This window comes from Melanotaenia boesemani, chromosome 3 (genome assembly GCF_017639745.1).
Source record: "Melanotaenia boesemani isolate fMelBoe1 chromosome 3, fMelBoe1.pri, whole genome shotgun sequence".
NCBI lineage: Eukaryota > Metazoa > Chordata > Actinopteri > Atheriniformes > Melanotaeniidae > Melanotaenia > Melanotaenia boesemani.
In genome coordinates, this window is record NC_055684.1 from 24,403,096 (window position 1) to 24,417,843 (window position 14,748).

Consider the following 14,748-nt stretch of genomic DNA (forward strand, 5'->3'; position numbering starts at 1 on the left):
TGGACACAGCAGGTGGCAATTTTCTTTACAAACTGTAGAAACTACAATATGTAAAGAGAAAAAATCTATTATATGTTGTACTATTTCTCTCTTTAGCCACCACACCACAAGGATGTCTGTCTTGAAGCACTCATGGGACCAAACTTATCTTTCTATCATCGCTGTCTGTGTCTGCATACAGCCCAGCAGTTTTGATCTTTTACTGGTATTTTATAGGTTTAGAGGTATTTTTGAGTGTTTACCTATACAAAGTAGGACTGGCATGTTTTAACTTACAGAGAGATTACTATTCACCAATCAAAAAAGAAAAGATATGGATGAATTTGCACTCAGTGAGCACGTTGGTAAAAAAAAAAAAAAAAAAAAAAAAAAAACTTCTTAGGTTTAAATTGAGAACAAATTTACAAAAATTCATAAGAAAATATTGGTGAATGAGACCCATTGTTTTTAAGACTGTAGTTAATTGGTGTCTCATTAGATTAAATATTTAAGTTACTATATAGATGAGGATGATGTTCTAGGCTCTTTTTAAAAAAAAAAAAAAAAAGGTGAGGGTTGCAGAAGTAACAGACAGAGATTGGAAACAGTTCCAACAGTTTTGTCTATTTTCTTTCCTCCTCTTGTCTCTCTTCACATGAGCACAGCCACTGCTCTACACTGTCTGGTTTTGTGCTCGACAGAGCAGAACAGATCATGTGACTTTTTGCAGTTCACCATGTTTTAAATAAGGATGTTTAGAAACGGCCAATGATTCTGCTTGACTACATCTGTATGATCAGGCACAAAGATGAAGGCAGATTGATGCACAAATGCACATACCTTGCTGTGCTCCATTCATGTACAATCAATTAAGAGTAAATGGAGATCTTAGATTTTCATTTTCCTTTGCAGTGGCCTCTTTCCTCCTTTGTTTTCCTACTGTTTTTTTCCCCCTCTCTCATCTTTTCCTTCAGACTTTGTCTCATACCGCCTCACTTCCTCTCTGTCAGCTCTACTTTTCTGCCTCATTCCCTGCAGCTCTCCTCGCCCCTCCATCCCCTCCGCCAAGACCCATTTTTAGTTGAATGATATATCAGACAGTAGCTAGCTGCTGAATGAGAGGGATTTGCTAACGCCCCCTCTCCTCTGCACTAAATCTCACACAGATGCACACAGATGCACAGCCATATAGCACTGAGTAATCCGCAAGAGGGGATCAAAGGGAGTATTAATTCCACTGTACTCGTAGCACACACACACACTATGCTGAGAGCTATCCATTCATTAATGGAGTCACATGCTGTACATCTCCATTTTACACATTCCAGACTTTTAGCGAGTAAAAGAGAGGAACAGATAGAAAGAAGGAGTTTGCATTCTTGTTTACCTGTATATACTCCCAATATGTTGTTTGTGAATGTATATGATACAGTGCTACATGTTTAGTAAAAACCTATAAAAGTGTGCATGCAAGGAATCTCATGCATGGAGAGATATGTTAGGGCAATGCAAAAATGTGCGTGTAAGTGTGCATGCATGCTGTGTACATTCTCATCCACACGGCTGCTCACGCTTGCTTAGATCTGCTGTCACGTGGCGCCTGTTCAGGATCACATGAAGCAGTACCAACAGCACTGCAGATAAAAATAATCACACCTCATAGTTTTTATCTTTTCAACTTACATTCTTAGAAACACTTAGAAGCAAGATGGCAAACATCAGATCCCAAATCTCTTTCAATAAAAGTAAGACTTTAAGTAGTGTTAAAGGTTCAAAGTAAAGACTATTGACTATGGCCTATTCTGTTTGTTTTTTCAGTAATTGTCACTTATTCCTTGATGATTTCTGATTTGGCAAAACTGTTGCAGATGTGTCAGACCATTCCCAGGTGCATCATTGGTGCTTTTTCTGCAATTAGTCTAATTTCACCCGAGTGGACTATACTTGCTGCTATGGGACCTTGAATTAGTGAAACGTTTCATGGATCAGATCTTTGTTTCTCCAGCAGTTTATGTTGTTTCCCCTGGCAGCAAATGCAATCCAGATGATGAAACATCTGATTTCCGAGAAACAATGATAGTATTCCTGAGCAGATCTGGATAATACATACCAGGAATCTTTTTCTTTCTTTTTTTTATTTTCTTTTTTATTATTATTCATATATAGAGCACACATTTTTGTTACTAGATATTTGTAGTTTAAATGGAGAGTGATTTATTTAAAACATATACTAACTAAAGTAGAAATGTACCGTAAGTGGTTCATAGATAGCGTGGTGTACTACATGATAACACAAGTTAATTACAGGTTTTTGTATTTCTTTATTCTTTTTTTAATTTTATCCAGTGCTGAAGCTGGACAGATGTTTTGTATAAGTCTAAGCATGTCTTTATAGATGAAAATTAATTTTTTCTTTTGTTTTTATGTAAATGTCTTGCAAGTTGTTTAAAACCTTTTCAAACATCTGTATTTCAGTTTTGATCACTATATATCTCCTTTATACTATTACTGATACTGGCTTTTGAACTTCATATGTCTAACGAGCTGGATGGTTGCCCTTGCCTTTATCTGGTGAACAATGTGTACCATATTTCCAAAAATAATTAAAGGTTTGGATTTCGCAACAGCATTTCTGGTTGTGGGAATTTCTGAAAAGCACCTCCCTGTTGAATTCCATGAGCAGGACTGCACCTCTCTGCACCTCTCTTCTGCCCTCTCTTCTCCACCAACGTGTTTAATCAACACCCTCAACTCACAGTGAACTTCCTACGTGTGATTAACAAGATGAGAGACCTACTTTTTCACCATCACACTGACGGCACTGGGGTTCCAGCTGTAAGCAGTGTTCTCCCACTGCATCAAGTGTGTGTGCACCGGCATGCACAAGCCAACCACAAATAGCTTCCGCTGTAATTAGACACTGAAAGCAGATTAATTCCTATGTTGAAATAGACCAGAGAGAAAAATAAGAAGAAAGTGAAGAAAGTGAAGAAAAGGAGGACAAATCAACCAGAATGTTTCAATGTTTTAGGTGACTGTGTTTTATTAATGTGTAATGAGGTCACATGATTTAGACCCCAGTGCTTTTTTCATATCTCTAGTAGCAACGTAGAGCAATGTGTAGAAGTACTTTACCATTTTGTATCTGTGCAACAGTATGCAATATATGCACCCTTTGCCATAACAATAGTAAGAGGTCATAATGTAGTAAGAGGAGAACAAGGTGAAGGAAATCTAGATTTCAGTCCATTTTCTAAACATATTGCGTACTCTTGAGGAATGTCATTTTATCCAAAGCAGTAAACAGTTCCATGTATATTCTAGGATGTGCTCTATTGTCTGTGCCATGGGACATAAAGGCAGCCAGAGCTGTAGTTCAGTCCTTGATATTCATCTTGCTTGTTTTGTTTGTTTGTTTTTTTACATTATTTCTAAATAACTTTTTGTTATTCATCTTAACTGTGAGAAACAAGAAGATAAAAGAAAACTAAACAAGAAAAACTGAGACATTTCAGTTTATATGACTGGAAAATGGAAATGAGATTATAGTTTATTTTTAAATTTTTACTTTTTACTGAAATCTTTATAAACTTTTTTCTCATTTGAGCTCTTTATCAACCAAATTAAATAAAATAAGTACTTTCAAAAAGTAATGGTTAATTTCGACTATTACTAAGCTACCAAGGTTAAAATTAAACATGCAAAGTGGTATACAATTAATTACCCATAGTATGTGTTAATAGAAGTGAACAGCATTATGGGAAACCTCCCCACCGCCACCATTTTTCATGTACTCAGTTACATTGATTGATTCAACTTAAGTACATTCATTTTTTTAACTTTTTGCTCTCCAAAGTTTGTATACTTATTTAAGATTAGTATTACTAACTAGATTAAAGTTAAGTCATATCCATTATATTTTATTAAAATTACTGTTACATTTTACAGTGTACAGCTCTTTGAAATTGGAATTTCGTGTATAGCTCCCCCTTGTCATTTATCATCTTCATTTCTTCAAAACAAACACTTTTGCAGGTCATGAGTGAAAAAAGAGAGGACTGAGCAGTAATCATGACTCAAGTGAGATCTAATGAAAAACACATGCTTTTTTTTTTTATCATTTTAAATCTACATGGTTTTCTGCTTTCCCTTACAGTATAACGTCCCACCATCTTCTGCACTGCTGAACCATGTCCTCTTGCACAGGTGCAGACTGAAAGTCATTTGTATGGTCTCTTTATGGGCTGTCAACAGCTGTGGCACGAGCAGGCTGCTGGCTCTTAATGTTGCACTTACTCAACATTCATTCATTACTGGTTCTTAACGTCACCTCTTTACACATTTTTCAGCACAGATGAGAGACTCTGCTGGATTTCCTTGCATTGCCGGCATCTGAACAAGCAAAACAGCACATAAACAGACATTATAGAGGCCAAGTCCACCTCCTCATTAGGTCCTGTTATCTCTTCACATGGCTTTCTGCACAGGCCTGAGGGCCTATAGGGTTAGAGAATAAACAGATAAACAGATATGGCATTCGGAAAAAGTTTGTATTTCCATGTGTTAGCATTACAATTCATTTAGAGATTTTGTTTGTTTGTTTTAATGGCTCTGGCACATCTAGTTTACAGCTACTGATAAAAACTTTTTTGAATCAAAATGCTCATCTCCAGTACTCAGCATGGCAGCATTTTGTTGCTGGGTATTTAGCTCAGATTGTTGTGAGCTAAATACCCAGCAACAACTCTAACTGCCTAAACTGCTAGTTAAAATAAAAACACAGAGCAACATGTCCCATGTCTGGGATGTTGACCAATCCTGGCACAAATGGAAATAATAGTCTTTAGCTGGCAACTGAATATAAAACACAATAATACCATGGATTCTAGCTCAGATAAAACTGTTGCATCATCAGTCCAGTTTCTCCTGGTAAACACAATGCTTTTCACCATACATAATGTTTTTCAGCACCCCGAAAGCCAAGAGAATTGTGACTGGTCTACAAAGTATTGTGAACAAATGAATTAGATAATGAGTCAGTATCTGGGTCCTTGGAGAAAAGGGTTTGAAACTCCACATACTGTATGAATTAGATCACTGAGAGGGACAAGAGAGTGGTTCAGTCTGGCTCTGAAGGAAATAATAATTATCACTGCTTTAAATGGCTGTATAACAAACTCAGAGCAAAAAAAAAAAGAAAAAGAAAAAAAAAAAAAACTGCATCAATAAGCATGACTCAGCTCCTGTCCTTGTTAGAGACACTATTTTTTTATGCAATACCACATCTCTTTAGAGAGCTTCAAAGAAGTATACTGTAAGTCAAAAACACTCCAGTAAGAACGTTCTAATATGACTGTCATTATTAGCATCTAAATATAACACTGAAGTGGACAACATATTGAATGATTCATGCTACTGATGTCTTCTATCATAAAGAAACTACAAGCCACCAGGAGGCCGAGGCCCTGCAGGCTCTTGGTAAATGCACTGAGGAGATTATTGACTGGATGTTCCTGAATTTTCTCAGTCAACAACAAAACTGAGGTGATTGAACTTTGGAGCTAAAAAGAAACAATTAAAGGTCACAACCTAGCTTCAGTCTATACACCTAAAAACCATGAACCAGGCCAGAAACGAGTGTATTGATGGTCTTAGACCTAAACTTTGCAAAACACATAAAGGGAATTACAAAGTCAGTCAACTATCTGGGTAAAAGTTCTGATGTCTCAGGAGATCCTGGAAAAACTAGTCCATGCTTTCATCTGTAGTCAGCTTGATTTTCATAACTGTCTTTGCAGGTCTACCTAAAAAGTCAGTTAGACACCTGCAGCTTATTCAGAACTCTGCTGCTCGAGTCCTCACTAAGACCAAGAAAGTGGACCACATCAGTCCAGCTCTGAGGTCTTTACACTGGCTGTCTGTCTGTCAGAGGATAGACTTAAAGTTCTGCTGCTGGTCTATAACGCTCTGAATGGTTTAGGACCAAAGTACATCAGTAACCTCTTGACCCAGTATGAACCTACCAGAACCATCAGGTCATCTGGATCTTGTCTTTGATCAGTTCCCAGAGTCCGAACCAGACATGGAGAATCTGCATTCAGCTTCTATGCTCCACATGTCTGGAACAAACTGCCAGAAAGCCTCAAATCAGCTGAAACACTCAGTTTATTTAAATCCAGATTAAAGACCTGCATTTGTTTCTTTTAGGCTTGCATTTTTAAACTTGATCATGTTTTAATACAGTTCTTTTTATCTAATATTCTTTCTTCTTCCTTTATCTTTTGTTTTTAATTGTTTCTGCTGTGTGATAATGTTTTAATGTCTCTGTAAAGCACTTTGAATCACTTGTTGAATTGTGCTATAAAAATAAACTTGTCTTGCCTACAAGTCATCCTTAATTTTAGCTGTTTTTTGGACCGAAACACTTCATTACATTTCCACCTAAATACAAACAGTTTTTGTTATTTCTTTCTCCTTCTACCTTTATTTTAACTATCAATTCTGAAATGTTGAATCACAAACATATTATTCCGAATAACCAGTTTTTCTAATTGATTAAAAAATAAAGTAACCCTGTTCATGATGATTTTATGAAACTACATATTGATATTACTTTGCTTATTTAAAATCTAAAACAGTTCTCTGTAAAGTGTGAAGCTGGGCTTTGTAGCTTAAGGCTCAGAGGAGTGACGTGCTTTGCTGTTTCTGTGTCACTTTGTGCCTCTGCCTTCATTTCCTGAGCAGAACTGCTTCACTGTGTCAACTGTCCTTTCCAATATTTGTGAATATCACCTGCAGTTATTTAGACATGAAAGTTATTTGAATTATAGAGAATTTTAGCACTCCAGCAAATCCTCTGGACCTGGATTAATGTCCCAATATTAGCTTTCTTTCCTTTTTGAAAGTCTAATATTCATGTTTTGCAATTGTACTGAAGATCTTAGACAAGAAATTTGAACCTGTATGGCACACAGAACAAAGGTACAAAAGTAATTAAACGGTATGATCCAGGTATAACACATTCAACTCTGCAAAAGTTGGTTGTTTGCAGGAGTTGGTCTAACATGTGTCCATTTGGTGGTACCATCTTTTTGTTCTATGCAACAGGAAGCCAAGAACCAAATGCAGACATCAACTGCAAAGCTAAGTTCAATATTCACTATAATTCCCTTGAAGCACAGGCAGACACAAGTGGCTTTCTTGCAACAGGTTTATTTGAAGACTTCTCTCCAAATTTCACTGGAACTCTGAACTTGAATGAGTCTGATGTAATGCACCACTCTACTCCAAGAGCTCTCTCTATATGTGGTAAACTCAAGGACACGTCTTGATCTTTGGCAGTCGTTCATTCTGCTTCTGGGATGGTTGTCAGCACCTTTTCACTGTTTGAAACTAACTTGTGAAGGCTTAACTTACCAGTGAGACCAAGTTTTCTTGACTTTTTGACAAGTTGGATGTTTTCTTCGGTATTAACACTAAACTATCATCTACATAGAAATTTCTTTGAATGAAGAGTACAGTATTTTCTCTGAACTGACCTTTTCCTTGTGCTTCCAGATGTTTTACGCCATAATTGGCACAGCCAGGGGATGAGGCTGCTCCAAACAAACAAAAAAGGCCTATTGTCTTTGCCTGGTGCAATCTCTCTTGGAAGTAGGACTTGAGTGCAGTTGTATCCAATACTTTATAGTCTTGCAAAGGTGCATGCTCATCTTGGGGATGCTGTAGATGGAACCAAACTTTTGCTGTGTCATTTGTTGCTATGTGAGTTCTGTGTGCTGGTATAAACTTCACGCATGTAGTTTGGTGGTAATAACATCTTGTTGGCAGAGTAGAAGCCACAAATTTGAAGATTTATTAATCTTTTACAGCTTACTACTGTTTTTTGTACTGTCATTGTAGAAAACTTGAGTTTGACTTGTTCTTTATTTGCGTCTAAAGCTTCAGCTACTTCGCTTAGAATGAAGATCGTATCACTCTGAGAATCCAACAGTGCATATATAAGAATTTCCTTGGCAGGTTGAGCTTTAGATGAAAGCCAAACAGGGAATTATCACAGCTCTTTGTGTACAACTCTGTTTGAAGTGGCAGTAGCAGTAGCTTCTTTGTGCTACATTGTTTGCTGTAATTCTTTGTGGTTGTGTTGCCCTTAACCTGTCTTGGCTTGGATTTGATTTTCACATGGTGGTGCTTGTATGACTTGATCATATAAACAATTAGGATGCCGCTTGTGGCATATGTCACAAACAATAAGACGGTCTTTTACTGGCTGGAAAGAACTCACAGTACAGGTAGGATGCAGAATGGATTCTGAATTAGCGGAGTTAGGGGTTGAATTGTTGAGAAAATCTGCACAAGTCTTGTAGTGTGTCAGCTTCTTGTTTCCAGATTCTATCCAAAAGTCTTATTAAGAATATTATTTCTCTTCAACTTTTTACTTGTCATCACTTATTCACAATATAGAAATACCACCAATATACTAATTGTTTTTACAGCAAAGGTTTACAAGGCGTTGGTGGAGTAAGTTCCTTGATCCTTGAGACCTGAGTATAATTCCAGTGTGAGACATCTGCTTTTGTTTTACGTTTAACTCGGCATGTGTAAATCCTGTCAGAGACTGTTTTTGGAATATATTTTTCCTTCCTCACTGTTTGGTTAGGTTGAGGTACCAAAAGTTCTTAGTCAGCAAAAGATGGCGGTTTACCTTTTTACAACTCTGGCATCTTCCTCCTGACTGGCAACAGAGTAAACACTTCTGTGTAATTATTTCTTCATAATTGCACACAGGTGGTCATTTAAGTTCTCTATATTTTACTCCTAAATCAGATTAATATGTAACTTATAATTAATATTAATTATAAATTGATTAATTTAAATAATAAATGAATCACTTTAGTAATTGTTTAAGCAAAGCAAAGAAAAACAAAACACATTTACAGATTGTCAAATATGATAATTTTCTTTTTATCTTAGTCATTTATGATTCATCTTCAATCCTCTAAAATCTACAATTACCATTTTTCTCACTTCTCCAAAAAAGTCATACATTGAACAATAAAAAAAGAACTATTGCAATAATAACTTATAATTACTTGTGTATATCTTGTGCATTTCTGTGCAAAAATAATTAGTTTATTAAGATCCTAATCAGCTTTTGCGCAGCAAAAACCATCTTTTCTGCAGTCTAGCTTGTGTAATAATTTCATAAAGACAAGACGTAATAATACACTGATAATATACAGTTTTAATTACAATCATGATTATAATCACTGAAAAACAAAAAGCAACAAGCTCTGAATGATTTATGGTGTATAGCAGAAAGTAAGTGAAATAGATCAAGAGTGTTGCTTGAAGGCTGAGAGTTCAGAAACCTTTTAGCTGCCAAAATATAAATTGGTGTAAAGTCTCAGCTGAGTTTGCAACAATGAGCCAGTGTCTGATTCCCTGACATCGTCAAGAGGCTACACTGGAAGAAACTCTGAGTTATCTCTTCCAGAAATAACAATGTGCTAGTTTTCTTTGAACTGAGCCGCCAGCTTTACTGAAATGCATTTGTGGTTTGAGGCAGAACTTAATCAATATGTGCATTTACAATGAGCCAATGAACAGACTGAAACAATAATATTTATAGGCAGTTTATGAATGCTGAGGTTGGAGACAGTTTAAGAGTGGAGCAGGAAGTCTGAAACGGGCAGAGATGTTACTTTTGCCAAGATCATGTTGGAACAAAGTTGTAATAGCCAGTAGTGCCTCTTCTTAGCCAATAAGAACGCTTGATCTTAGCCGTCACTGACCATTTTATCCCTTCTCTTGTCTACCCCAGCAGTTCCCAGCATGCTCTGCTTCCATCCTCTGTTAATTAAAGCTCACATGTAAGGATGAGTCCAAGGGTATTGATCAGTACCAGTGAACTTGTCCAATAGAGAATACTTAGAGTTTTGCTGTAAACTAATGATATAACGTAACAAAACAAGGTCAGTTTTCATTTTAACCAGGCAGGAAAACATTCATCACACCTGTTATGTTCAAAGAGGAACTATTTAACCACAACTGAAGCAACTTCCTCCTACAGAACTGCTCCTCTTGAGTAATTTGTGAATATGCAAGTTGCTCAAGAAACTAATACAGAAACATTTGGTCAGTTAATGTCACTTCTGCTGTTTTATCAATATGATTTTAATTTCATGTAATGTACATCTAACTAAATATATGCCTATGTTTGTAATGTAATGTATAAATGTAAATAGACAAAACGCAATGAAATAAACTATTTGTATGTGTACTTTGGGTATTTTCTTCCACCTAAAATCTGAAACGAGGCATGTTCAGACAGAAAAGAAGCCTAAAACCTGACCAGTTGCCATTTCCAGCAATATCTTGAATTATGTTATCAGTGTTCATTTCAAAACTCATATGTAAATGGGTACATTGGTTCACTGTTGCTCTAACCAGGGTAATCAGCTGTTAAAGGGTGTAGTAACACCCAGTGAATTACTTGCAAACTGGAATTCACACATCTATATAATTAGGTTTTGGTGTCTTTTTGACCCAATGGGTGAAAACCCACATTATGTAATCATAATCTCACCAGCTGAATAATGGCCAAAGGACACTGTTGTAAAATATTATATTATCATAACAACACTAAAATGACAGGAGCACATAGTTTTGTTTGTGAATTTAAAAAAATCTAATGTTTTTGTTATCAGAATCTATGTATACACTTTCTTTGAAGGGCCCATTTACTTTATGTTTGCACTAAACATGAAGTACAGTAACAGTCAAGTATTTGGGCATACATCATTATCATTTGGTCTGGTATTACAACAGGTATTATAGTCATGAGCCCATTTAAGCTGTTTTTATTTCTGCACATGCAGTAGTAGTTAGGTAGTTAGAATTTTATTGGATTTAACTGAGCTGATTTAATAAAACTCACTGAAGATCTGCGATAAAGTAATCTAGGTTAATAATGTTCTCCTAACAACAGTTATGGGCTTGTTAACTATTGTATCAACTAATAATGTAAGCCAAAGAGGACGTTAAATATTTATAACAGTGTCTGATTGATTAATTTACACTTCTTATTGTGGAACACCATGTTCCCCCCACCAGTCTGAATTGTTGTATGTGCAAGGTCTAGAAACAAATGACCTCTTTCATGTGTTGACGTGAAGTGAGTCCCTCAGGGATTGGCCGTGATGCAAAAAGCAAAAAAATAGACTTCCTCATACAGATGAAAAGGAAATGAAAGTAGGTGTGGAACATTGCAAAAGACAGCCCAATCTTTAGGGGTAAAACTGAGTAAGAGCTGAGAAGAAAATAAGAATAATTAAGAGAAATAGGCAGAGTTTGTGAATGAGAAGGTTAAGTAATACAAGTAAAGCAGGACGTTTGTTGAAGAGAAATATCAGATGAATGGGAACAATAAGCATTAGTCACCAACAGTTTTTAAGAAGGAAAGTTATCTTCTGACCCAGTCCTGCAGTTTCACGATGATTCTACCTTTTATGAATGCTTCCTTTTTTGGATTAGTTTTTACGTAACACTTAAATGTATTTTAATCATGACATGTTTGCACTTATGCGTAGCACTGTCACCCAAATAAAAAATAATAAAAAAAAAATATATATATATATATATATATCTTTTTAATTTTAGCCTTCAGAAGACAACAAAGCCACAAGCGTAACCACTTACACGTGTTAATCAAAAGCAACACACATACTAAGACACAAACACCATTGTGCGCATGCAGCGAATGTGTTGCTCATAATTGTCCCACTGTGTGTACAACAATAAATCAGAGTAGAACAATTAATCATTGACAAAAAGAAAATAATGAAAGAAATGAAAATAATTTCCATAAAATGTACAATACCAGTCAAAAGTTTGGGCGCACTGACCCGTTGGATGTAATAGGAAAGTGTGCCAAACATTTAACTGGTAATGTATTTTGTTCCAATATAGCTAGGTCACAACATTATCTGCACACAATAGGTTGCATTTCATGTTCCTTCAATATAATTTATCACATTGTAATGTGATATATTTCATGTTTTTAAAATGAAACTTGTTTTATAACACAATCCATTTTATGTTTTAGCAATAAAACTGTCACGTCATAATGTGATAAGGTCCCAGTTGTTTTTTTTAATTGAGTAAAAGCGCTAAAAGAAAATAAAGAATTATTTATATGATTTTATATATATACATATACATATATATATATATATATATATATATATATATATATATATATATATATATATATATATATATATATATTATTGCTGTTATTCTTAGTGACGCCTCCCTGGTGAGGTGTTCCGGGCACGTCCCACCAGGAGGAGACCCCGGAGAGGACCAAGGACATGCTGGAGGGACTACATGTCTCGGCTGGCCTGGGAACGCCTCGGGATCCCCGGACAAGCTGGCAAATGTGGCCAGGTAGAGGGAAGTCTGGGCTTCCCTGCTTATGCAGCTGCGACCCGACCCTGGACGGATGGATCGATTTATTCTTAATTATTTTCACTTTTCCTTTTAACCATCATAGATTAAAAAAATAATAATAATTAAGAAAAAAATTTGAAAAAGTGGAATAAAATGAGCTACAAATAATAAATAAATTTAAAAAATAAATAAATAATAAAAAGAATAAATACTATAAAAAAAATACAAAAATGTTATAAAATATATAAGAACAGATTAATCAAAATAACAAAAATCAATAAAATAATCATTTAAAAAAAAGACTAAAAGTGGTTTGTCACAAATTTGCTATGATAGGCATTAAGGAGTTAAAAGGCTGGTCCACAGCACAGAATGCTGCAGTATAACAATAAAAGTTTAAACCTGTGCAATAGCTGTGTCTTCCTTCCTCACTTCTCTACAGAGATGCAACTTAAACTTTTATTTGTGAGCATGGCAACATTTTTTACCTCTCCATGTTCCCACCGCATGATGTCCACTTTTCACTGCTGGTGTTTGGACATGAAACACTGAAAAAAGATAAATTAGAGAATCTGTGGACCTTTCTCCTTACACCTCTACTTCAAGCAGGACATCAATAGTTTGAAACTTGCCTTGAAAAATATTGTTTTCCACAGTCCTTGTACTTTTGTACTTTTGATCCAATTCCCTACTTTTCTAGAACAAACTCCAAACAGTGAACTTTTAATGTCAGGACTAAAATAACCTACATGGTAGGGTTAAAATGAATGTACAAGGTTAGATCTATGGTGCAATATATTTGGTTATTTCATTACAAAAATGCACGTGGTTATGACTTTCACCTCTTACGGTTCATGACTTGTGAGTCTTGATGTGTCACATGAGAAGAGAAAAACTTTCATTTCACAATTTACAACTATGGACTGTGACACTGCTGCTTTGGACTTATGAACATAGCATATGTAGATATCACACATTCTCTGTGGACTGGAGACCTGAGACTCCCCATTAATTTTACTTCAATTAACTGCTTGTTTGCTAATGAAAGATTTAGGTTCTATTTGACTTTTATGGCGTAACTAGGGAGAATAGCTGCTTTGCTTTGTTGGGTTTATCAATTATGAAGTTTGACATTGTTCCAGCCAATTATCCTGAAGACACCACAAGTATGTGAGGACATGTTTTTGAGTTTATTCTTTTTCTTGTGTGTGTGTTTTTTTTGGGGGGGGGGGGGGGGGGGTCTTTCTTGTTTGCCATAAAAGAAAAAAACCCCTATGGGGAAGCAGGTTTTCAGGTGGGGAGACGGCTGCATACTGTGTCAGAGTCCTGCACAGCTGTATTGGTGTGTGGCTGAAAAAAAAAACAAAGTGGAAGCGGTTGTTGTGTCTTATGTGAAAGACCCACGATTCTGGTGCTCACTAAGGAAGAGTTAGCAGTCTTAATCATTATTTTATTTGTTCTTCTACAGTATTAATGCATAAGATTGCCTTTTTGCAGTCAGTGAGGAAGAGCTGTGAGGATGGACCACTGCTCATTAGCATATTCATAAAACCCCACTCATCGAACAAGGGAGAAATTTTAAAGTGAAGTGTCCCATGCAACTTTAAGTGAAAAACTTAAAGTTATACAATTTTTGGTAAAGTGAATTGTTTATTTATGGAATCGGGATCTATTTCAAACTATACCCAACAACACTTAGTTTCATATTCTTTCAACAAAACTATCATTAGCATCATGCTGGCTCATGAATGCAGCAAGACACATCATAAGAATACTACATAACCCCATCACTAAAACGTTGCCTACAACTGTTATCTAAAGCTTTTAAAGAAAGTTGGAGAAAAACACACAAAAAGAGAGGCATTAATAGCCACAATAAGGCTGATTCAGACAAAGGCCAGCAGCAGTGGATTCAGCATGTGATACGTTGTGTTCCCTCACAAGGATGAGATTAAGTAACAGAGTAGAGCTGATGATTCCCTGTTGGTTCTCTATTATTGATGTGAATTAATGTACAGTATCTCTGAAGACTCTGTCTCTTTACAAACCATCATTATACTGTAAGTAGGTCATGCTAAATGATGCACCCTATCTTATTAAATGTATTTTAGAGTACTTTAAATCTTATACCCCAAAAGAGAAAAACAACTTAGCTTGAAAAAAAGATAAATATATATATATATATATATATATATATATATATATATACACTACTGTTCCTATTGAATCCCATAGCAAAGTGACCCCAAACTTTTGAAATTTATATATATATAGGTATATATATATATATATATATATATTTCCTCTTAATATCAA